At 38.3% G+C, this 25767-nt stretch overlaps 1 protein-coding gene and 2 pseudogenes across 35 annotated transcripts in view; 1 reads left to right on the top strand and 2 right to left on the bottom strand.

Annotated features, from left to right (window-relative positions):
* Positions 1 to 25767, bottom strand: part of LOC123623575 (sarcolemma associated protein) — a 132205-nt gene that overhangs the window by 83686 nt on the left and 22752 nt on the right. The gene's annotated exons all lie outside the window — the stretch shown is intronic.
* LOC123623611 lies at positions 10931 to 18322 on the top strand (annotated as a pseudogene).
* Positions 24370 to 25758, bottom strand: LOC123623576 (annotated as a pseudogene). The gene has a single exon (XR_006729910.1). The product of XR_006729910.1 is annotated as a eukaryotic initiation factor 4A-I-like (transcript).

Genomic DNA, 25767 nt, shown 5'->3' on the forward strand with positions numbered 1-25767 from the left:
CCAGCCATATGGAAGGCTAAAGCAGGAGTATTGCTTGAGTTACAGGAGGCTCAAGTCCAGCCTGGGTAACATAGCAAGACCCCATCTCTTAAAAACAAAAGAAATAAAGCAAGAGAGAATGGGGGTTGGAGGGTATTCGGTCTCTCTAAATCCCCTTGCAGATTTGATACTGCTATTCCTACAAAACCTCCACATTGCCTCCTTTCCCTACTTAAGACTAAACACTCCCTGGTCTTTGATTCCTAACTTCTTATGAAAGTCCACTTCATTTATGAAGTTTACCTGAAGCAATTACATAGAGCCAATTTCAACTCTAAATCCATCATTAAGGCAATTTATTTATTTATTATTCATTCATTTCATTTAACAGGGTCTCACTCGGTCGCCTGGGCTAGAATGCAGTGACATCATCATAACTTACTGCAACCTCAAACTCCTGGGCTCAAGCGATCCTCCTGCCTCAGCCTCCCAAGAAGATGGGACTACAGGCACGCACCCTCACGCCTGGCTAATTTTTCTATTTTTGCAGAGATGGGGTCTCCCTCTTATTCAGGCTGGATTCGAACTCATGACCTCAAGCCAATCCTCCTGCCTCAGCCTCCCAAAGTGCTAGGATTACAGGCGTGAGCCATCGCACCCAGCCAGCAAATCATTTAGTCTGTTACATTTACTTGGCACCCATCTTGGAAAGACTGCACATCCAGGCCAGTAGTCCCAGCTGCTCAGGAGGCTGAGGTAGTAGGATTGCTTGAGCACAAGAATTGAGGTTGCAGTGAGCTATGATGATACCACTGCACTCTAGCCTGGGGTGACAGAGCGAGACTCTATCTCAAAAAAATAATTAAAAAAAAAAAAAAGATTACACATCCATAGGGTTGCTTATATGGAGAGCAACCCTAAACTGAGAATAAATTAGGAGAATATGAATTAAGTACCAAAATCCTGAGAGGCTGGTGGGAAATACAGTTAGGCATAATCAGTTGCTAAGGAGGCATTTATGAGTGAGGGTGGTAATCAGAATGAAAAGGCAAGAAGAAAGAGGAGGAGGAAGAGGAACAGGTATTGCAGCAAATTTATATATAGTTCAGGCCCACAGAGGGTAACCAAAACCAAATGAAGGAACGGTTGTAGAAATGCAAGATAGACAGAGTGAGCTTATAAAGAGAGGGCCTTAGGTATTGGAATAAGGAGTTGGTATTTCTTGAGACAGAGGCAATATTAAAGGATTTGGTGAAAATATTGTTTTAGGAAGATTATTCTAACAGCTCTGATGATCTAGCAGCTGTGTGTAGGATGAACTGCAGTGGGAGTCACTAGAAATAGGGAGACCCATGACTTGTTCACTTTTGCCACCAACAATTCAGTTGTTTCTTGGAGTATGTGAACTTAGTCTTTATATGCATGTTCGATATGAATTTATTTATTTATATTAATATAACCTTTCTGGCTTCATGACTAAGCAAAGCACCACACATATCAGAAGGTAGAATTTTTAAATTGTGTCACCAAAGGAGAAAATATAATTTTATCCATACGCTATAGGAAAATGCATAGCAAAGTGGGAAATGTTTTCACCAAATTGAAATCTCACATGTAAGCTAGAATGAAACTTTCCAACATATTACCCAAAGGTCTTACAAATGTTATGAATTCGCCAGGATTTTCTCTATCTTCCAAGTAACATTCCAGACACATTCATTTTTAATAAATATTTCTTGTAGGGCCAGCTCACAAGGGAAAGAGGAGAAAGAAAAAGTATTTTTATTTCTCTACATAGGAACAGAGATAACTTTATGAAGGACAGAAAAAGGTAGGAAGGAGAAATTTTTAAAAATATAATCAGAACATTACAAAACACACAAAACACAGCTAGAATTATATCTTTCTTAAATGCTTCCAAACTGTGACAATCCTTCACTGAGAATTTAGAACAAAGTAAACTAGATTTCTGAATCTCAGCAAGATGTGAAATAAACAGATCATCAGAACATTACAGTTCTGAGAGATGAGGCTACTAAAAGCCTACACCAAATTCTAATTTGGCAGCGATTAACCTATTTCTTACACCCCAAAACTGACAGGCTAACAAGAAAATTCTGATTATTTTTCCCTCTCATAGTATGTTAATCACAGCAAGAAGCATTTGAGTTTATCTTTGAGGCTCCTACTTAAATAACTGATACTAAAGAACAGATAGTGACCCCAAACTCAATCTTTCAGACTCCAAGAGGTCTTTAATTACTTCAAAGGATATAAAAAATTTTAATTCCAATATTTAAAATAATTATATATTATACAAATGCCATGTATTTTAGCATATTAGGAACAGAACAAGGGGATATTATGTTTTAAAAATGCAATACTCTGACTACACTTTATAGGTTATTATTTTCCTCACAAAATGTTAGTTTAAACCATCCTGAGATCAGCTGAAACAACAAAATAGTTGTACCACCACTCTTTATTTCTGATAGTTAAAAAACCTCACCCATATAATAACAGCCTTGTTTGCCACAAAAGGAAATCATTGGGATCACATTTGTGGGAAATAAAGAACAAGGTCACTATGTTTAAAGCCTTACATACTATTTAATAATGCACACAATGGGCTCAATCTAAAGATAGTTGATATTGATCTATACAGTCACTAAGAGGTAGGAGAGAGCAGGAGAAACTAAAAGAAAAAATTTCCATTAAAGATTGGCAAAATTGTCAAAACAAAGGAATATAGATCTTACTGAGGGAAAGAACTATGCACACATTAAACAATTTATTTGGCAAACAAACTCAGTGGAAATATTAAAAGATGCAAATAGTACATCTGTACACAAAAGAACATTCATAGTTTTTAAAAATTTGTTATAAGGTAATGAAGACAATCACAACAGGCTTTTCATTCTTTAGAATGATCAAGTTGGCATATATATATATATATATATACATATATATATATATATATATATATTTTTTTTTTTTGAGACAGAGTCTCACTCTGTTGCCCTGGCTAGAGTGCCGTGGCGTCAGCCTAGCTCACAGCAACCTCAAACTCCTGGGCTCAAGCAATCCTCCTGCCTCAGCCTCCTGAGTAGCTGGGACTACAAGCACGCGCCACCATGCCCGGCTAATTTTTTCTATATATATATTTTAGCTGTCCATATAATTTCTTTCTATTTTAGTAGAGACGGGGTCTCGCTCTTGCTCAGGCTGGCCTCAAACTCCTGAGCTCAAACGATCCACCTGCCTCAGCCTCCCAGAGTGCTAGGATTACAGTCATGAGCCACCTCACCCGGTCAAGTTGGCATATAATTTTAATGTTTAAAACACCTTGGTCTTTACTCATGTCTCTCCATTTTTAGTGGTAGTTAATTCTTCTAGAGATTTGTCTCCCCAAGGCTTTTACAATTTATACACAATCACCCTATCTAACCTGATCTTCCACTCTTCCTAAAAGTACCATCTATTCTATCCTTGCTTACCTACCATTAATAGTATAATAGTTCCCTACACAAGCCCCAGCCTCTGTGTGTTTGCTTATGCTGTTCTTAGGCCTGAAAAGCCCTTGCTTCCACCCACCCACACTCTCTACCTGTTAAGAGGCTCCTCTTGTTTAAACATCTTAACAAACAAGATTCCTCTCTCAGATAACATTTCTCACTAAATAAACACTTTCCTTCAACTAAATCAGAAATTCAGGCTTTGTTCCAAGGTAAGCGCTAACTTCCAAATCTCCATTTCAAACCATACTTTAAACAGTACTATAATCCCATCTTTCCCAATCTGTAATGTTCATTTCCTGTCAGGAAGTTCCAACAGGCACAAGTCATAAATGATTTTTTTAAATGTAGAAGGAACAAATGAAATAATTCACACTCTAGAATGGAAGCTATGAAGTTCTGATTTAATGTAAGATAGGCCAAACTGTATTGCATCCAAATGGCAACATCCTATGAGAAGCAAAACATAAATTAAAGGTTTGAATTCAACCACCATCATCACCTCATTTACTGTGTGACCATGATCAAGTTACTTAACCTCTCTGAGCCTCCTTTTTGTTAACTGAGGATAATATCACTACCTACTTCAGTGTCTGTTGTAAAGGTAACATTACCTAAAACATGTAAAGCATTTAGCACAGTATTTGTACACAGTAACTTTTAAATTCATGGAATAGATATAAATATGTAATCACTTTGACTTTCCTCAGTCAGGGAACTGATTCAAGGCTTTCCTTTACTGGTTAAGGTTCTTAAAAATACAGTTCTTTGCCAGTTAATTACTTAAACAGCTAATACACATATAAATAGATCAATAACAGTTGAACTCTAACATATACAGGTGTTAAAAATAGTATGCCACTGCCCCCACTACCCACGAGTATTATGATACATAACGACAACCTGGGAATAGAAGGAAAGCAGCTAAGACTCTGCCTCTCAGCATGGACTGAAAACCAATTATAAAAAATATTTAACACTGTGATATGGGAATCCCTAAGTGGAGTTATATAGCAAAAGAAAATTACTAGTCAGCTCCTATATATATGGAAATATGCTTATATTAGCAATCTATAGCTGTTCAATTAACAATGTGAACCAGCTTATGAATAAATTAAGCCAAACAGAATTAGCAGATGTCATAATTCCATTTCTAAACAAGGGCCCTACTGGCCCAGAAACCCAGTCAAGACAGAATAATGCTCACCGAAGGACATAATTCACTCTGTTCAAAACTCAAAATACTACTTGGGATAATGTATAAACTATAAGGGCAGGGGTGGGGGGTTTTCCATTACAACCACCCTACACTATCTGAATTTTCCACTTAAAAAAATAAAAAAAAAGGCATGTATCCATGTATTGGAAGGGGCAAGTAGGCAGCTGACTCTCAAGAGACCTAAAAGCTCACAAAGATGGGCAGTTAACAAAATGATCAATATATAAGTTTGGCAACCATTAAGACTAGTAGGATGATGGCATTTCAGACAGAAGTCTCCAACCTCCTCATTTGCTGGCAAATTAATAAAACTCATTTCTCTTTCCTTTTCCTTCTCCTCAAACCACTTGTCTTCATTCTTCTGATGCCGCCTCAGGGACAAGTGCCAAGCTTTCAGTAACAGATTTTGGAATCCCTGGGTGGGGCCATCGGCTTCCCAGTAGAATGGCACCCTGTGAATGCTGGAAGAGGCAGAGAGCAGCTCTGGATCAAGCCATGGGCAGTAACATCGTCTTTTTGGATAGGAAAGAAAGGAATTTTCCCAACAGCTGCTGGGGGCCTTTTAGCTCCAAAGGAGTCCTGTCTCTTTCTCTGCAAATGGATGCAGCTCCGACCAACCTGAACTGAGTTGAGAAGTAAACAGATTCATGAAGTGTCATGACAGCCATGGCCATTTGTAAGTAAAGTTCCCCAGGATGCTGAGACCCTGTTTCCACTCATATGGGGGGTTTTCAGACCTCTCTGTTGGATTTGTTCTGAGGTGCTGATTTGGGATGGGAAATCAAGAGGTTAAGGAGAACTTGAGAACCTGGTTCGGATTGAGTTCATTAGCGGTTCCCAAGGAACCTGGGGGTGGGGGGGATTGGGAAATGTTGAAATTGGTTCTCACTTTGTCCCCTTTGGATTAGGATAATTCGGTTCTTGTTTGTGGTTTCTATTTGGTCAGCCACGGCATTTTGTGTTGGAGATTCCCTCTATTGTCTGTGTTTGTTTATAGAGTTTTGTTGCAACATAGAAAAGTTTCATCTAAAAGTCCCTTGGGAAAAATTTTGGCTGAATGGTCCACTTTATACCTACAAACCTATGTGTAAGACGAATGGTGTTATTATAACCCAGTATACATGCTGGAGTGTGAAGAGAAGTGGCTATTAAATGAAACCTTGAATTATACTGTCCTAAAACTGGAATTATTTTGTCAAAGGTCAGGTAAATGACGAGATATATTGGGTATAAAATGTCCAATTTCCCTGTTTGAGTTAAAAAAAAAAAAAAAAAAGATTAAGACTAGTGAGAACTGGCTCTGGCAAGACTGTGAAGAAAACGGCATTCTCATACCAGTCATCCATTGGTATCCACATGGGGGATTGGTTCCAGGACCTTCCTGCATATACTAAAATCCACATATGTTCAAGTCCCTTATATAAAATGGTATGGTAGTTGCATATAACCTATATACATTCTCCCATATGCTATAAATCATCTCTAGGTAACTTATAATCCCTAATATAATAAATCATAGGTAAATCACTGTTATAATGTATTGTTTAGGGAATAATGACAAGAAAAAAATTCTGTACATGTCCAGTACAGACCTAACCACCCTTTTTTTCTTCCAAATATTTTTGATCCATAGTTGGCTGAATCCACGGTTACAGGGAGCCCACTGTACTAGACATGGGCATGTAAACTGATAACTTTTTTGGAAAATGATTCAGCAATATAAGTATGTTCACAGAAGCAAGATTAATAAAACCAGAAACAACTGTATACAATGCTCATCCAAACTATAACGTGATCATCTGATAAAATATATTAAAATAGTACATTCATCAAAAATAATGAGATAGAGTTATAGGCACTGAAATTAAAATATATCCAAGATACAATGATCACTTTTTGTTAAAATGCTATATGCTACATCCTTAGAAAACAAAAATCTGAAAGAATGTGTACAAAGTGTTTACCGTCCTTATCTTCACAAAGAGAAATCTTAAAGAAATATATAAGCTTTTAAGAAATATATAAAACTTTATTCAATAAGCCTAACAAATCTTTTTTTTTTTTTTTTTTTTGAGACAGAGTCTTGCTCTGTTGCCCGGGCTAGAATGCCGTGGCATCAGCCTAGCTCACAGCAACCTCAAACCCCTGGGCTCAAGCAATCCTCCTGCCTCAGCCTCCCGAGTAGCTGGGACTACAGGCATGTGCCACCATGCCTGGCTAATTTTTCTATATATATTTTTAGCTGTCCATATAGTTTCTTTCTATTTTTTTTTTTTAGTAGAGACGGTGTCTCGCTCTTGCTCAAGCTGGTCTCGAACTCCTGAGCTCAAACAATCCGCCGGCCTCGGCCTCCCAGAGTGCTAAGATTACAGGCATGAGCCACCACGCCCAGCCAGCCTAACAAATCTTGAATTCCGTAATATGGCCATTTAGGAAGAGAGGAAGGAAGATGAAAAAGGGAAAGAAAACCAAAAAAAAAAAAAAAAAATCCAGGGAGACAAATCTAACTACACAATGAGAGAATAGCACACAAAAACAGAATTTGCCAGAGAGAAAAGAGGTAAACATCAAGGGAGGTCAAAGAGGAAAGAAGTTCAATAAATTCAAAAGGTTAGTAAACTAGTCATCACCTTGTGTACATGAAGAACAGACATCTGAGGTAAAATCACTGATTTTTGAAATGTACTCAAGGAGTTTCACAGCTCAATTGTTCTTTTTTCGTTCAGATTATAGGACCCAGTTCTAAATGGAACAGCTCCAGCAACCCACCAGAGATTTTTTACATGAGGGTAACCATGGTCTTCCAGATCCCTTCCCTTAAAATCAAACAAGGCTGTAAAACTGAAAAAGTATAATATTAACCTTTTACACAATATAGCTCAGACAAAAAATGATGTTTATACTGCAAAAGATTTCCTGACAGATTGGATGTACAATATGAAAGAAAGGGGTCAAGAATGATGCCAAAATTTTCAACCCAGGCAACTTAGAAGGATGTAGTTGCCTCTATGTGAATTGAGAGGGCTAAAGGTGGGAAGTTTTTTTTTTATTGGGATGGGGGGAGGTGACAGGAGTTCATTTTTGGACATATTAAATTTGAGGGGTCTGTTGGACATCAGATGAAAATGTCAAAAAGGACACCACTCCTTCTCAAACTTTTCCAAACAATTGGAGAGGAAAGAAAACTTTCTAACTCATTCTATGAAGCCAGTACTACCCTGATACCAAAGACAGACAAAGACACTACAAGAAAACTACAGAACATTATGAAAATTGATGCAAAAATCCTCAAAAAATACTAGCAAACCAAATTCATCAGCATATTAACAGAATTATACACTTTGACCAAGTGAGATTTATTTTTGGAATGCAAGGATGGTCCAACATACAAAAACTGACAAATGTAACATACCATATTAACAGAATAAAGGAAAAATACCACATGATCATCTCAACTGATGCAGACAAAGCTTTTGACAAAATTCAACATCCTTTCATGATTTAAAAAAACATTCAACAAAGTGGGAATAGAAAGAAACCACCTCAACATAGTAAAAGCCATGTATGAAAAACCCACAATGAACATCATACCCAATGGTTAAAAACTAAAAGCTTTTCCTCTAAGATCATGAACAAGGGCAAGAATGCCTACTTTCACCACTTCTATTCAACATAGTACTAGAAGTTCTCACCAGAGCAATCAGACAAGAAAAAGAAATATAAAGCATCCAAATTGGAAAGGAAGAAGTAAAATTATCTCTGTTCATTGATGATATGATCTTATATGTAGAAAATCCTAGAGTCCACAAAAAACTGTTAAAACTAGTAAGTGAATTCAGCAAAATAGCAGGATACAAAGTCAACACACAAATGGTGCTAGGAAAACTGGATATCCACAATCAAAAGAACAAAGTTGGATCCTCACCTAACACCACATACAAAAATTAACTCAAAATGGATCAATAACCTAAATGTAAGACCTGAAAGTACAAAACTCTTAGAGGGAAACATACAGCAAAAGCTTCAAGACATTGGATTTTGCAGTGATTTCTTGGATATGACACCAAAGGCAAAGGCAACAAAAGAAAAAATGGACAAAGTGAACTTCATGAAAATTAAGAACTTTGTGCATCAAAAGACACAATCAACAAAGTAAAAAGGCAACCCACAGAATGAGAGAAAATATTTACAAATCATAAATCTGATAAGGGATTGACATCCAGAATATGCAGAGAACTCCTAAAACTGAACAACAACAAAGAACCCAATTCAAAAATAGGCAGAGGACTTAAATAGACATTTATCCAAAGAAGATAGAAGATTATCAATAAGTACATGAAAAGATGCTCAACATCACTAATCATCAGAGAAGTGGAAATAAAAACTATAATGAGATAACCTCTTATACCCAGTAAGATAGCTACCATCAAAAAAAGCAGAAAAGGCTGGGCACGGTGGCTCACGCCTGTAATCCTAGCACTCTGGGAGGCCGAGGCGGGTAGATGGCTCGAGGTCAGGAATTTGAGACCACCCTGAGCGAGACCCTGTCTCTACTAAGAATATAAATAAATTATCTGGACAACTAAAAATATATATAGAAAAAATTAGCCAGGCGCATGCCTGTAGTCCCAGCTACTTGGGAGGCTGAGGCAGTAGGATCACTTAAGCCCAGGAGTTTGAGGTTGCTGTGAGCTAGGCTGACGCCACGGCACTCACTCTAGCCCAGGTAACAAAGTGAGACTCTGTCTCAAAAAAAAAAAAAAAAGCAGAAAATAAGTGTTGATGACAATATGGAGTATCCCACCAATGCACTATTGATGGGAATGTAAAATGGTATGTCCACTATGGGAAACAGTATGGTGGTTCCTCAAAAAATTAAAAATATAATCACCAGCCAGGCATGGTAGCTCACACCTATAATCCCAGCACTTTGGGAGGGTAAAACAGGATGATCACTTGAGGTCAGGAGTTTGAGACTAATAGCTTGGGCAGCACAGCAAGGCCCCATCTCTACAAAAAATTTAAAAATTATCTGGGTGTGGTGTCACATGCCTATAGTCCTAAGTATGCTGGAGGCTGAGGTAGGGGGTGGGGGGGGGAGATTATGTGAGCCCAGGAGTTTGCAGTTACATGGAGTTATGATCATGCCAAAGCACTTGAGCCGGGACAACAGAGCAAAAAAGAAAAACAAAACAGAATTACCATATGACCCAGCAATTCCACTTCTAGGTATATACCCAAAAGCAGGGTCTCAAAGAGAGATTTGTATACTCAGGTTCATAGCAGCATTATTCACAATAGCTTAAACGTTGAAGCAACCCACATGTCTATTGACAGATGAATGTATAAACAAAATATGGAATAAAAAAAATACATGCAATGGAATACTATTCAGGCTTAAAAAGGAGAGAAATTTCGATATATGTTACAACATGAATGAATCTTGAGGACATTATAGTGAGTAAAATAAGCCAATCACAAAAAGTCAAAAAAATACTGTCCAATTTTACTTATCTCAGGTAGAGTAGTCCAAAATCCTAAGAGACAGAGAGTAGAATGGTGGCTGCCAGGGATTGAGGGGGAGGAGTACATGAAGAGTTATTATTTAACAGATATAAAGTTTCAGTTTTGAAAGATGAAAAGAGTTACGGAGATGGATGGTGGTGATGGTTGCACAACACTATTAATGTATATAATACCACTAAACTGTATACTCAAAAATGGTAAATTTTATATTTATTTTACCACAATAAAAAAAAATTTGTTTTTTTTTTTTTTTGGAGACAGAGTCTCACTCTGTTGCCCTGGCTAGAGTGTTGTGGTGTCAGCCTAGCTCACAGCAACCTCAAACTCCTGGGCTTAAGCAATCCTTCCGCCTCAGCCTCCCAAGTAGCTGGGACTACAGGCATGCGCCACCGCGCCCGGCTCATTTTTCTATATATATTTTTAGTTGTCCATATAATTTCTTTCTATTTTTAGTAGAGACAGGGTCTCGCTCTTGCTCAGGCTGGTCTCGAACTGCTGACCTCGAGCGATCCTCCTGCCTCGGCCTCCCAGAGTGCTAGGATTACAGGAGTGAGCCACCGCACCAGGCAATAAAAAAATTTTTAAAGATAGCTGGATATATGAGCCTAGAGTTTAGAGGAAGAAGTCTGAGCTTGAGATATAAATTTGGCTATCATCAGCATATAAACAGAATTTAAAAACAAGAGACAGGATGAGATCACCAAGGGAGCAAGAGGTCCAAGGACAGAGCCTTGGAATAGTTCAAAGTTCAGAGGTCACAGAGATGAAAAACAGGCAAAAGAAATTGAAAAGAATGGCCACTGAGGTATGAAGAGAATCAAGAGAAAGTGATTTATCCTGGAAGCCATGTGAATGATGTTTTCCAAGAATGTGGGAGAGATCAACTGTCAAATGATGCTGATAGATCAAATAAGATAAGAAACAAGAAGTGACCACTGGAAATAGCAACCTAAAAGCCACTGATGACCTTGACAAGAACAGTGCACACGTAGTAGAGGATGAAAGCCTGACCAAAATGATTCAAGAGAAAATGGACAGAGAGGAATGAGAGGCCACATATATAGAGACAAATCTTTTAAGGAGCTTTGCTCTAAAGGGAAGCAAAGAAATGAGCAGTAACTAGAAGAAAAAGTGGAGTCAAGAGAATTTTTTAATAAGAGAAAAATTACACTGTTTTATATATTAACGAGAATGATGCAGTAGAAAGGAAGGGTACTTGGCCCAACCCTGAGAAGGCTTCCCAAAGGAGCTGCCCCATGGTGAGTCATGAAGGCTGAGTAAGAGTGAGTCAGGATAAGTGTGGAGGGGATTGAAACAGCTCAAGCAAACAGAGGTAAGAAACAACATAGTGTGTGGGGCTGAAAGGGAGTTAGGAGGGCTAGGATGTGAAGTACAAGGCTGAGGATGACAGAAGATGAGGCTAGAGAAGCAGTCATCAAGCTTTTTAAAACATATTAAGCAGTATAACCTCTATCATTGAGATGATAGGGACTTGCCACTATCAGGTTTAGTCGGGAAAGTATAGAGATCAAACTGTTATTTCATTCAGGGAAGGAATGGCTTGAGGGGTACTAGACTGAAGGCTTAGAGAACCGTTAAGAGGCTGCTGAAATAAAAAATAATAAGGTCCTAAACTAGGATAGTGTTAGAAGTAGTATAGGGGCTTACTGACAGATCCTATATGCTTAGTATTAAAGGCAGTTTCTAGCTTGGGCTACTGGGTAGATAATGCCATTATGTGTGTTTAGAAATACTAGATGGGGGTGGGTAGTAAATGAATCATTTCAGTTTTGGATATGTTGCTTTTGGATTCTCCACAGGACATCCAGTGAATAAAGGTACGCAGACAGGTAGAAAAGTCAGACCTCAGGGCTCAATATATTTGAAAAGCATCAGTATTTGAATGGTCATTAAAATTACTGCGATAGATCAGATGATCCAAAAATAACACTTACAGGGAAAACAATGGCTGAACTTTTAAGAATACTAATATTTGAGGAAAAACTAGTGGAGAAAATGCTTGAAGGAATTTCAAACAGAATAGTAAGAAAGGTACAAGGAAAATCAGGAAAAGTTACATCCAAGAGGCCGAGAAGCCATAGTGACTTGAATAAGCTGACAGAGATCAAAAAAAGTCACATCACATAATAGCCTGGACTCTCTAATTCTGTTGTATTAACTTCTCAAAAATTAGTAGAGTCTATAGGGACATCTCTTCCTGACATCCTAAAGTAGTCAAGTCAATATGAATGGAAAAGACGAAAGGGACCAAACACAGATGTGCCACTCACTACCTATAGGAGAAGATGATTTACAATTATAGCAGATTTAAAGAAAATTATTATTATAGTAAATCGATAATATATTTTAATAAACCAAAAATTGTCAAGCATGACAAAATGAATAGAAACATTTTTACTTTTTATCATTCCTGACCTCTTGATAATCACACTTTACCCCCTCACCTATGACTTCATGTAAACTCAACTATTGACAGTATAAAAATCTTATAGCCCTATTTAATGAGGAAAACTATTTAAGCAGGGATGATGCAGAAACCTATAATGCTAGAAATTAGGCAAAAATATTACAGATACAGTAAAAATTTATCAGAAATGGAAAGAATCTTTGATGTTAGAAGAACACAAGATACAGGGGGAAATAAATAGAGCAAGGATCAATTTCCATTTCTTGCTTTTAGCTCTACTTTATCATGTTGTGGCAGATAATTTGTCAAACTAAAAATCACTTACTCTTAGATGACTGTACTATATATACTCTACTGATTGGGAATGACTCACAAGTGTTTTGTCCCACCCATACAGACAAACTCCACAAAGAACTTTTTGAAAAGTCAACAGGAACCATATTTTCAGATGAGTGCCTAAAGCAAAATCAGTAAAGAGTAGAAAGGACAAGACAAAATTATTTACTTGAAATGAAAAAGTTAATAGCATTTTCTTGGAGTGGGGTGGGGAAAACTCCCAAGATGTGAGTCATTGTATTAAAGAACAACTGGATTCAGGATTTAGCCAGGGCTAGAAAAGCAGGATTCAGATCACAGCAGAGAAAACATGCAGCACTCTGGGCCAGAAGGAAAAAAGCCATGTTGGGTTAGTGCCTCTAGAGTTTGAGTGAGTCACAGAGAGAAAAGAGTAGAGAGGAAGGCAGGACCAGACTCCAACTTCAGCATACGAGAAAATCTAAACCTGTTTTATCTTTTGGTTTATTCCCTCCCTAATTAATTCACTACTAAAACATAAGTACATTCAAGGAAACTAAAATGAAAGTTACTTCAGAATTTTACTACAAGGGTCTAAATGGCTTTGCCACAAAGCTTTGCACATGGAATAGACCAACAAAGTTAATGTCACTATTATAACCTTTCTAGCCCTAGAGATTTTGATTCTGCTAATTCAACAACCAACTCATAAAATATTTATTAAGGTTATTAAGTAGGAAATGTCCAATTTCCTTAAGTACTAAGTTTGACACTTGATATCTCTGACATTTCACTTTGACACTTCTTGTTTTATTTTTATTGTGAAGGTACATCCTCAGTCTTTCAAATGCATGTTCTGGCTTGTGATTACCTTTCAAAAAAATTTTTAGAGCAATTTTTGTGAAACCATGGGTAAGTCAAAAATCAGTGTTATTTTCGAATATGAGTTCCCTCATGGAACCAATACAGCACAGACAGCTAGAAATATCAACAAAATGTTTAGAAAGGATATGGCTAATAAACGCACAGTACATAGAGGGTTTGAGAAGTTCCCTTCTGGTGATTTTAATCTTGAAAATGAGCCACGTGGGTGACCTGAGACCAAGGTGGATAATGAGGAGCTGAAAGCTATAGTGGAAATGAATCCATCTCAACCTGCGCATGAATTAGCAGCAAGGTTTGACATTATTATCCCAACAATATTGGACCATTTGAAACAAATCGGCAAGGTAAAGAAGCTGGATAGATGGGTTCCGCATAATTTAAATGAGTGTCAGAAGAGAAATAGTCTCAAAGCTTGCCTTTCTTTGCTGTCATGCCATAAAGGCGAATGATTTCTACAATGTATTGTTACGTGTGATGAAAAATGGATTCTTTCAGACAATTGCAAGCGTTTAGCACAATGGTTGGATGAAAGATAAAGTGCCGAAACACAGTCCAAAACCAAATATTCATCAAAAAAAGCAATGGTATCTGTTTGGTGGTCCAGCACTGATATTATCCTCTACAGCTTCATGAAATCTGGTCAATCCATTACAGCAGATGTCTACTGCAACCAGCTGGATGAAATGATGGGGATGCTTGTGATTAAGCAGCCGAGATTGGTCATAGAGACAGGCCAATCCTCTTGTAAAACCACATGCCCCAAAAACAATGCTGCTCAACCTACAGAAGCTGCACTTGGAAACTCTCTGTCATCCACTGTATTTACCAGACCTTGCACCAAATGACTATCACTACTTCCAGACTTTGGACCACTTCTTGTAAGGAAAAATATTCATTTCTCAACAAGTTGTGGAAAACACCTTTCATGATTTAATCACCACTCGCTCTCCAGGCTTCTTCGCTGCTGGCATAAGCAAGCTACCGTTAAGATGGCAAAACTAGGCCGGGCGCAGTGGCTCACTCCTGTAATCCTAGCACTCTAGGAGGCCGAGGCGGGTGGATCGCTCGAGTTCAGGAGTTCGAGACCAGCCTGAGCGAGACCCCGTCTCTACTAAAAATAGAAATAAAAATTATCTGGACAACTAAAAATATATATAGAAAAAATTAGCCAGGCATGGTGGTGCATGCCTGTAGTCCCAGCTACTCAGGAGGCTGAGGCAGGAGGATCACTTAAGCCCAGGAGTTTGAGGTTGCTGTGAGCTAGGCTGACGCCACGGCACTCACTCGAGCCCAGGCAACAAAGTAAGACTCTGTCTCAAAAAAAAAAAAAAGATGGCAAAACTGTGTTGATAGCTTAGGCACATACTTTGATTAACTGTACTGCTTCTTGTTTGAGACATAATAAACTAAACTTTTGATTCAAAATCAGACATTTTATATTTAATGAACTAATATATTAGAAAAGGCATATTATGTGTTTTATACATATTCATTTTTCTGTCATAATGAATACAATCATGTCCCATTTCCATTTTTGTCATTTTTCTTGGAATCAAAGTTTTCAATGTTTGTTTGTCTATAATTCAGGATATTATGGGGGTACAAACATTTTGGTTACATGTAATGTGTTTGCCTCATCCAAGCCAGGGCTACAAGCGTGTCCTTCCCCCATACAGTGCACTCCGCTTCCATTAGTTGTGGATTTACCACCCCACACCTCGGCTACAATGTTTATTTAGATGGTCATTGATTTTATTTGCCTTCATTTGGTTTTAGACTCTATTAGTTGCTCTCCTACCAATAAATTTTGAAGTGGTTTCCATTATACACAGTCACACTGTATGTTTTAGAACTTTTCATTTGCCTGCTCCAATCATTACACTTTAATTTTTCTTACCTCATTTTAACTGTATATTTCTTCTCAAGTATAGTGTTGTCATCAATTCTTTAAAGAAAACATTTCTTGTGGTTAAGTAAGTATGTAAAATTTAATGGGCGCCAGGCAATTCTACTCCTAGATATCTACACAAAGAATTGTACAAAAATGTTCCTGCCAGCATTGTTTAATAATAACCAAAAATTAGAAGCAGTCCAAATGTCTATCAAACACTGAATTAAAATATGGTCTATCAGCAATAAAAATGAATTAACTATTGATACATTCTACAATGTGGATGAACCTTAGAAACAATGCTATATGAAAGAAGACATACACGAAGATTACGTATTATATGACATTGATTATTGGAACTTTCTAGAATATGCAAATCTACAGAAACAGAAAGTAAACCAGGCCAGGCGTGGTGGCTCACGCCTGTAATCCTAGCACTCTGGGAGGCCGAGGCGGGTGGATCCTTTGAGCTCAGGAGTTCAAGATTAGCCTGAGCAAGAGCGAGACCCCATCTCTACTAAAAATAGAAAGAAATTATATGGACAACTAAAAATATATACAGAAAAAATTAGCTGGGCATGGTGGGGCATGCCTGTAGTCCCAACTACTCGGGAGGTTGAGGCAGGAGGATGGCTTGAGCCCAGGAGTTTGAGGTTGCTGTGAGCTAGGCTGACGCCATGGCACTCTAGCCTGGGCAACAGAGTGAGACTCTGTCTGAAAAAAAAAAAAAGAAAAAAGAAAGAAAAAAAGTAAACCACTGGTTGTCTGAGGCTAGGTTGTAGGAATGAAGATTGACTGCAAATGGATATAGTGACCTTTTGGAGGTGACAGAAATGTTTTACAGCTAGATTATAGTAATGGTTGTAGCACTATATAAAATTACTAAAAATCACTGACTTCAAGCACTAAATTTACTTTATAATGAATGACTTTTATAGACTGTAATTGTACCTCAATAAAACTGGTTTTAAAAAGCCAATGAACAGAGGAAAGATAGAAAGAATACATATATATACATACACACATATTTTAAATAACCTTGAAATATTAAAACTTAAAGCATTCAATTTTTTACTGATAAAAGTAGTAAAAAGTATTTTAAATAATAAGTATCCAGTGCTTCCAAGAGTGCCATTAAGAGAAACTTTTTACAAGTCAGCATTCGTGGGAATGTAAATTGGTACAACCTGTCTGGAAAGCAGTTTAGCAAGGTATACCAAGGGAGCATTAAAAATGTACCCTTTGATATACTTCTGAGAATCCAGCCTAAAGAAATAATTAAAAATAAGAATAAAGATCTGGGTATTTAGATATTCAGCAAAGCACTATGTACAACAGTTTTTGAAAAACAAAAAAGATGGTAGATACTCAACAGTGCAAGAATGGATAAAATTATAGCCCACCCATGAATAGTATGCATGCTTAAAAAAAGGGCCTACTGCCCAGTGTAGAGTATGACATCATTGCCACCACTATTACCTGCACTGGAGAAGAAGATGTGCACCTCCTTTTCACTCTGTGTGCTGGGCTCACCCAGAAGCCAGCTAGGAGAGTGCTGGTGGCATCCTATAATTTTGCAAATGATGCAAATTTGAAATTAAGTAATGTGACCTTCATTGGTTGGTAAAAGGCTCTCCTGTCACAATAGTGCTAACCAATGAAGACAGATTCAAATACTACAGGATGGTACAGACTGTTTGCCAAATGGAATTAAAGGCAGATCAGCTGTATAAACAAATTATTTACATTTCTGTCACTTGTGTGATGTCAGGAGATTTGGCAGGGGGAGGGGGCAGTGCAACTGGAATGAATCCCACAAATCATCTCATCACAGACTACTGGGCTCATGGCTTTAGCTTTACTCATGGACTTTCTGTCCCAGAAATTCTTGTAGAGCTTACAGGACAAAGAGGAGGTTGTGCTAAAGGAAAAGTAGGATCAATACAAGTGTATGCCAAGAACTTCTACAGAGGCAATGGCATTGTTGGAGGTCAGGTCCCCTGGCAGCTGGTATTGGTCTGGCCTATGTGAATAATAGAAGAGATTCGACTGACTTGTATTTGAAGCCTACAACATAGCAGCTTTGTGGAAATTACCTCATATTTTCACCTATGAGAATAAAACTAATATGGAATAAGAATATATGCTAAGAGAGCAACAGCCAGCACTGATTACTATAAGAGAGGTGATTTTTGTTCCTGGGCTAAGGGCAGATAGAATGGATGTTCTATATGTCCAAGAGGCAACAAAGTTTGCCTATTTTAGATCTGGAAAGGGGACCATACTGATGGAACTGCAAACTTACCATTATCAAGGACACAGTATGAGTGATCCTGGAGTCAGTCATACACAAGAAGAAATTTAAGTAAGAAGAGTGACCCACTATTATGCTTCTCAAAGATAGAATGGTAAACAACAATCTTGCCAGTGTTGAAGAATTAAAAGAAACTGATGTTGAGGAAAGAAACTGAGAATGCAGCCTAGTTTGCCACAGCTGATCCCCAACAACCGTTGGAAGAATTAGGCCATCACATCTACCGCATTTTGAAGTCTGTGGTGCAAGTCAGTGGATCAAGTTTAAGTAGATCATTCTGAAGGAGACTGTAAATTTATTATTATGCCTTCAATGGACCATTCATGGTCAACCTCAACAAACTTTGTATTCTTAAATTTGTTAAGAGAAAATGCATAAACCAAACCAAAAAAAAAAAAAAAAGCTTGTCAACGTATTTATGCTATATTATAAAATTAAGCTTAAAAAGTTAGAAAAAAATTTAATGAGTTCCAAAGGTCCAGTGGTGCGGTGAAAAATACATCTTCCAAATGTCCCACAGCTTCCCAATTTCCCTCCCAAGAAGCAAACATGTTATGCTCTTTAATATGTCTCTCACATATTAAAAAATGGAAATTTTAACTGGAGAAAACCAGCAAATACAAAAAAACAGTTCAAAATTTTTAAAGGAAAAGCTCATAAATTCTTACAATCAGAAAGCAAAACATGTAGAGAGAAATATAAATGTTATGTAATTAATAGGATCCAAGCAGCAAGAGATACGAACACTACACACTTGGGGAACTTGGAAGCATTGAGTTAAATTTCCGGGAAGATAATATATTTGACATGTAGGGTAGTAATTCTTCCACATTTATACTTACACAAACAACTCATCCTAAAAAAAAATCCAATCCCTAAGGCAAGAGCTCTCCCCTCTGTCATTAGATCACAAAGCTCTCTTGGGCTGGCTTTACCTAACTGTCAAGCCAGGAGACACACACTCTCTCCTGTGATGGATGGAGGTTAGCTAGATATGCCTAATGAACAACAGTTATCAAAATTAGCAGAGAATATCCTCTAACAACTGTTAGAAGTAACAAATTGTACCCCTTAACTGTGGAAAACTCCTGCCATACCCTCTGCTAACTTTAAGACAGAAATAATGATCCCTGTATTGGGCTGCCTCTGCAGCTGCAAAATGCAGAGATGGGGAGAGCTTCAGAAGATCTAAGAATAAATGTATTAAAATACAATTTTCATTCTTATCACTATAGAGAAAAAATATAATCATTTTCATTATGACTGCCACTATAAACTAAGGCACCACAGAGAGATTTGCTCACAGACAAAAATCTCCAAAACAATGCAATAGCTGAGTCACTATTCAATGAAGACTTAATTAAGTATCTCATATAGTCAGTGAAAGAAAATGATACAATATTACAAAAGTAATCTATTTCTTCAGTATTTGTTCAGGGTTCCAAAAATGAATTTAGTATATGAATATGGTTGCTAACACTAAAAGTGATTTCCACACATTCAGATTTATCTCTTTCGAGGCAGAGTCTCGCTTTGTTGCCCAGGCTAGAGTGCCGTGGCGTCAGCCTAGCTCACAGCAACCTCAAACTCCCGGGCTCAAGCAATCCTCCTGCCTCAGCCTCCTGAGTAGCTGGGACTACAGGCATGCGCCACCATGCCCGGCTAATATTTTCTATATATATTTTTAGTTGTCCAGATAATTTCTTTCTATTTTTAGTAGAGACGGGGTCTCGCTCTTGCTCAGGCTGGTCTCGAACTCCTGTCCTCGAGCGATCCTCCCGCCTTGGCCTCCCAGAGTGCTAGGATTACAGGCGTGAGCCACTGCGCCTGGCCTAAAATAGAAACATTACTTGAAGAAAAATAGGTACAACCAAACAGATCAACGTACACGTAACATTAACTTCAGAACAAAAAGAGCAAGACTCTAGAAAATCAAATACGAGATTTTTAGTGCTGAAAAAGTCTACAAAATACCCTTATCAATGAGATAACTTCCCCAAAGAAGCTGCCTGTACAAGAATACAAGACAAGTAAACAAATCTGGGGCGGAGGAGGGCAAGTCCAAAGTCCAAAATATTCTACTTCACAAATTGATAGCCTCCACAATCTTGAAAATATCTAAATAAAAAATTAGCTAAACTTTCAAATGACAAACTTAAGAACCACCCACTTGGCCAAAAAAATTCTTGGCAATAAATGGCTACATTAAAAAGGATTTTATAGACCAGTAAAAATAACTTTTATTTAGTCCTTACTGCATGCCATGCCCTATATTAAGTACTTTACATATGTTAACTTGTTTAATTCTCACAAACCCATGAGGTATTATTATCCCCACTTTATAAACAAGAAAGCTAAGGTACAGAGAAGCTAAATTTCTTGCCAAAAATCATCCAGGTAATAAGAGGTGAAACCAATACACGAACCCATGCAGTGATCTCCACAGCCACAGTCCCTAACTCCCCACTCCTGACTTCCCAGCTCTTTACAATCTATAATACTACACAGCTTTTTTCATTTTAGTCCAACTCCTCATTTCTCAGATGAGCCAAAAGAGATAAAATTCATTCAATGTTCATAACTATTTAATAGCAGAACTAGTACTAGGACTTAGGTTTTCTAGTCACATTATGAGGCTATTCACCCTATTTGATCTTTTTCAAAAATACTTTATTTTGCTTTCCTTAAGTATAAAACACTTGTTGAAATCAAAGCCGGGCAGGGTGGCTCACACCTGTAATCCTAGCACTCTGGGAGGCCAAGGCTGGAGGATCTCTTTGAGTTCACGAGTTTGAGACCAGCCTGAGCAAGAGTGAGACCCTGTCTCTACTAAAAATAGAAAAATTCACCGGCATTGTGGCACACACCTGTAGTCCCAGCTACTTGGGAGGCTGAGGCAGGGGGATAGCTTGAGCCCAGGAGTTTGAGGCTGCAGTGAGCTATGATGACACCACTGCACTCTAGCTGGGGCAACAGAGTGGGACTCTGTCTCAAAAACATAAAAAGGAAACTGAACCCCTCTCCTCACTCCTCCCTTTCATATTAAAAAAAAAGAAAGAAAGAAAGAAATCAGGAGAATATAATAATGTACAGCAGAAAATTAAAATAACCCCTCCCAGCTTTGAAGAATAACCACTGTCAAGAGTTTAACGTATTCTTTAAAAGCATTATAACTGTGGTCCCCAACTACTGGTCCTCAGCCAGTTAGGACCCAGCCGCAGAGCTCCAACCTCCACCCCACCCCACTCCCCCGGCCCCCTATGCCCCTGCCCTGGTGCCCTCCATTGCTTGCATCACCACCTGAGTTCCCCCTCCTCCAACCCCACTCCATCAATGGAAAAATTGTCTTTCATGAAACCGGGCCCTGGTGCCAAAAAGGTTGGGGACCACTGCATTACAAGATTAACATTTCATTTCCCTGCCTGGTATACTTTTCTTAAATTTTAGAGACATACCCTACAAATAGATGTATATTTGACTTTTTCATTTGTATCATTCCATGGAACCTACATTTCACTTATATTTTCCCACAACGTTAAGTATTTTTTGACAATGTGACTTAATAGCTACAGGACATTTCATAAATTTCATTAATTTTTTCAACAATATGTCTACTCACCATATATGGTAGATTTTTTGCAATTAGTTTCTGTGATGAAATTGTTATACATACATCTTTCATTTTATTTCACTTCTCTTTTTAAACAAGATACCTGCATGTAATAGACATGCAATTAAAGCTGTAGCTCAGGTTCAAACCATTCCCCTTGAACAGAGTAAAAAGATAGGCCACTAAAACGTCCTGGTTTTACTTCTCACTCTGAATACTGTTTTAGATTTACCTTTATAATGATTTTATTTGAATCTAAGATAGCAAGCAAAATTTGAGATCATTAATACATATGTCTTTATATAAATCAGTTTCAATTCTAAAGTATGTAAATTGGTTCAAATATGAGAGATCTCTACTATTCACTAAAATTACAATTTTTGAGTACTTATTTTGAGCCAATTTAGATGCTATGCCAAAAAACATAAGCAATTTTTGGAGTTTTCTGTTGATATATAAATTCATTTCATAGTTTTTTGAAAATTATATTGAAAATATTGACATGAACTTTAAAAGAATAATAATAATTTAGAAAATTTTTCATACCTTAACTTTTTTTTTTTCATTCTCAAACTGTTTTTCAAGACCCTGAGAAACTCACGTTCTGTTTCAAGGATGTTATGTTAGTAGCAGAGCCAGGTTTACAATAAGGAAGTGACAGTGCAGATTCTGGGTTTTGACATACATGCTTTACAATAGAAAAACATTGTGTAAGTAAAGAGTACTAAGGCTCAGAACTACATGATACGCTAATAAAATGATATTTTTTTTAAAGTAAGATTGCTGCTATATACTTACAGTGGGCCAAAACTCATAAAAAGCCATTCCTCTAATCTCTTTCTTCCACTATCCCCCTTCCTAAAATAAGTTTTTCTATCCTAGAACTCATAAGTCATATTTAAAAAATATATTTCAGCACATCCTTATGATCTTTGTATTCATGGATAGAGTTTTCTGACAATGCAAATATTTTATTTGACCCCTTTGCTCCAAAGCCACTTAACGTTATGTTTTCTATTAAATTTACAGTAAATTTTTAATATTTCTCCTCTACTTAAAATTAACTACTTAATTTCTAGCTTCCTAGTTTATAACATACTTCCACATACAAGACCTCATTTTATATGAGATAAATTCAGGGGAATTATTAGTGTTACATGTTTAGTTAATATAATAATTGCTTCATAGCTTCAATTTTATTATACTTAATGTTGAAAGTACACTTTAATAGGTAGTCATATATTCAGCACCTACCACACAAACAAGAATGCAAAACTAGGGCCAGACACGGTGGCTCATGTCTGTAATCCTAGCACTTTGGGAGGCCAAGGCGGGAAGATTGCTTGAGCTCAGGAGTTCAAGACCAGCCTAAGCAAGAGCGAGACCCCATCTGTACTAAAAATAGAAAAATCAGCCGGGCGTGGTAGTGCTCGCCTGTAGACCCAGCTACTCTCAGGAGGCTGAGGCAGGAGGATCACCCAAGCCCAGGAGTTTGGGGTTGCAGTGAGCTATGATGATGCCACTGCACTCTAGTCTGGGTGACAGAGCCAGACTCTGTCTCAGACAAAAAAAAAAAAAAGAATACAAAACTAGGAAACTATTATAAAATTATATAAATAGAAAGTAAGTGGCTAACATAATATAAAATTAAGTAATATAATTTGATGATTCACAAAACATATACATACTGCAAAAAGATTAATATTTTACCACAGTATTTCACTTTTTTTTTTTACCTTGGTTGGTAAGTTCCTATAGCCCTTCTTTAAAAGCTAGGTGTGTGTCAGGATGGATACTAAAACATTGAATCCATTTGTTGAATATTATAAGACCTATGACAAAAATTTTAATTTTGGCCAAATGTAAAATAACAATCAGTCATTCCTACATTAAGCAGTCCTCAGAGAGCCTCTCATTCATGTACTTTGGACTTAGTAAGAACTGAATGTATATTCAGCTATATACATATATATTTACACATATACACACAAACTTTCCATAGAATTGATGGTTTATTTTTTTACTAACAGAAATGCATAGATAAGTCCCTAGCTTTAAAAATGCAGAACACCAGCCGGGCGCGGTGGCTCACGCCTGTAATCCTAGCACTCTGGGAGGCCGAGGCGGGTGGATCACTCAAGGTCAGGAGTTTGAGACCAGCCTGAGCAAGAGCGAGACCCCGTCTCTACTAAAAATAGAAATAAATTAGCTGGCCAACTAAAATCTATATAGAAAAAATTAGCCGGGCATGGTGGCGCATGCCTGTAGTCCCAGCTACCCGGGAGGCTGAGGCAGGAGGATCGCTTAAGCCCAGGAGTTTGAGGTTGCTGTGAGCTAGGCTGACGCCACGGCACTCGCTCTAGCCCAGGCAACAAAGCGAGACTCTGTCTCAAAAAAAAAAAAAAAGATATATAAAAATGCAGAACACCAAAAAAATCTATGGGAATTTCACCTATGGCTACTGAATTTCTAATTTGTGCTGAAATACAAAGTTTTAACATTTATATATACACATATATAAAAAAATATTTTTTGTTGTTTTGGGGACAGAGTCTCTGTCACCCCAGGTAGAGTGCAGTGGCGTCATCATAGCTCACTGCAACCCCAAACTCCTGGGCTCGGGCGATCCTCCTGCCTCAGCCTCTTGAGAGTAGCTGAGTCTACAGGTGAGCACTACCATGCCCGGCTGATTTTTCTTTTCTTTTCTTTTTTTCACGGTTCCTTCTTTTGCCTCAAAAAGTGACATGTATTCAAAGAAAAAAAAAAATGACAAGATGTCCATCCCTTGGCTCCCTTCCCTCCCCCCTCCTGCTGCTCCTCAACCCCCCAAGATTGAACCCTGGCTGGGGCTAGGTAGCAGGACAGCCCCTCTCAGATGAGGTCAGCAACATTGAGGGGCATCTCCTCAATGGAGGTGTTGTAGAAGGTCTCGATGTCTCGAAGAGTCCTCTTGTCTTCTTCTGTCACCATGTTAATAGCCACACCCTTACGGCCAAACCGTCCACCACGACCAATTCTGTGAATATAGTTTTCCCTGTTGGTGGGAAGGTCATGGTTGATGACTTAAGAAACCTGCTGCACATCAATGCCTCTGGCCAGTAGGTCAGTGGTAATCAATACTCGGCTAGAGCCAGAACGGAACTCCCTCATGGTCACATCTCGTTCTTTTTGGTCCACATCTCCAGGCATGGCAGAAACAGTGAAATCTCAGGCATGCATCTTCTCAGTGAGCCAATCGACCTTCCCTCGGGTGTTGATGAAGATGACTGCCTGGGTGATGGTCAGGGTTTCATACAAGTCATACAGCGTGTCCAGCTTCCACTCCTCTCGTTCCACATTGATGTAGAATTGACGGATACCCTCCAGGGTTAACTCTTCCGTCTTGACAAGAATCTGGATGGGGTCCTTCATGAACTTCTTGGTCACCTCAAGCACATCAGAAGGCATTGTAGCTGACAGCAAAACCACCTGGGTGTTGCTGTTTAGCTTTTGGAATATGTCATAGATCTGGTCCTTAAATCCACGGCTTAACATTTCATCAGCTTCATCCAGTACAAACATCTTGATATATTTGGGAGACAGGTATTTCCGGTTAAGCATGTCAAACACTCGGCCAGGGGTACCCACGATGATATTGGGGAGCTTCCATCTGCAGTTTCTGCACCTCAGCACGCATGTTGGTGCCCCCAATACAGACATGACAGGAGGCACCCATGTGGTCTCCTAATGCCATGACCACCTTCTATATCTGCTGAGCCAATTCTCGAGTGGGTGCTAGGACCAAGGCCTGGGTGGCCTTTAGATCCAACTCAATCTGCTGCAGAATCAATATAGCAAATGTGGCCGTTTTCCCAGTCCCAGATTGGGCTTGAGCGATCACATCATAACCCTTGATACAAGGAAGAATGGCTCGCTGCTGGATGGCAGAGGGCTTTTCAAAACCATAGGTGTAGATACCATGGAGGGACTCCGAGAAGTTCATGTCATCAAAGCTGTCAATAATCTCATTCCAGTTACTCTCAAAGATGCCTTCGGGCTCCATCATCAGGGCCATTGTCTCTGGATCGGGAATCCTGACTCACAGACATGATCTTTAGAAACTCTGA

This window comes from Lemur catta, chromosome 18 (assembly GCF_020740605.2).
Source record: "Lemur catta isolate mLemCat1 chromosome 18, mLemCat1.pri, whole genome shotgun sequence".
NCBI lineage: Eukaryota > Metazoa > Chordata > Mammalia > Primates > Lemuridae > Lemur > Lemur catta.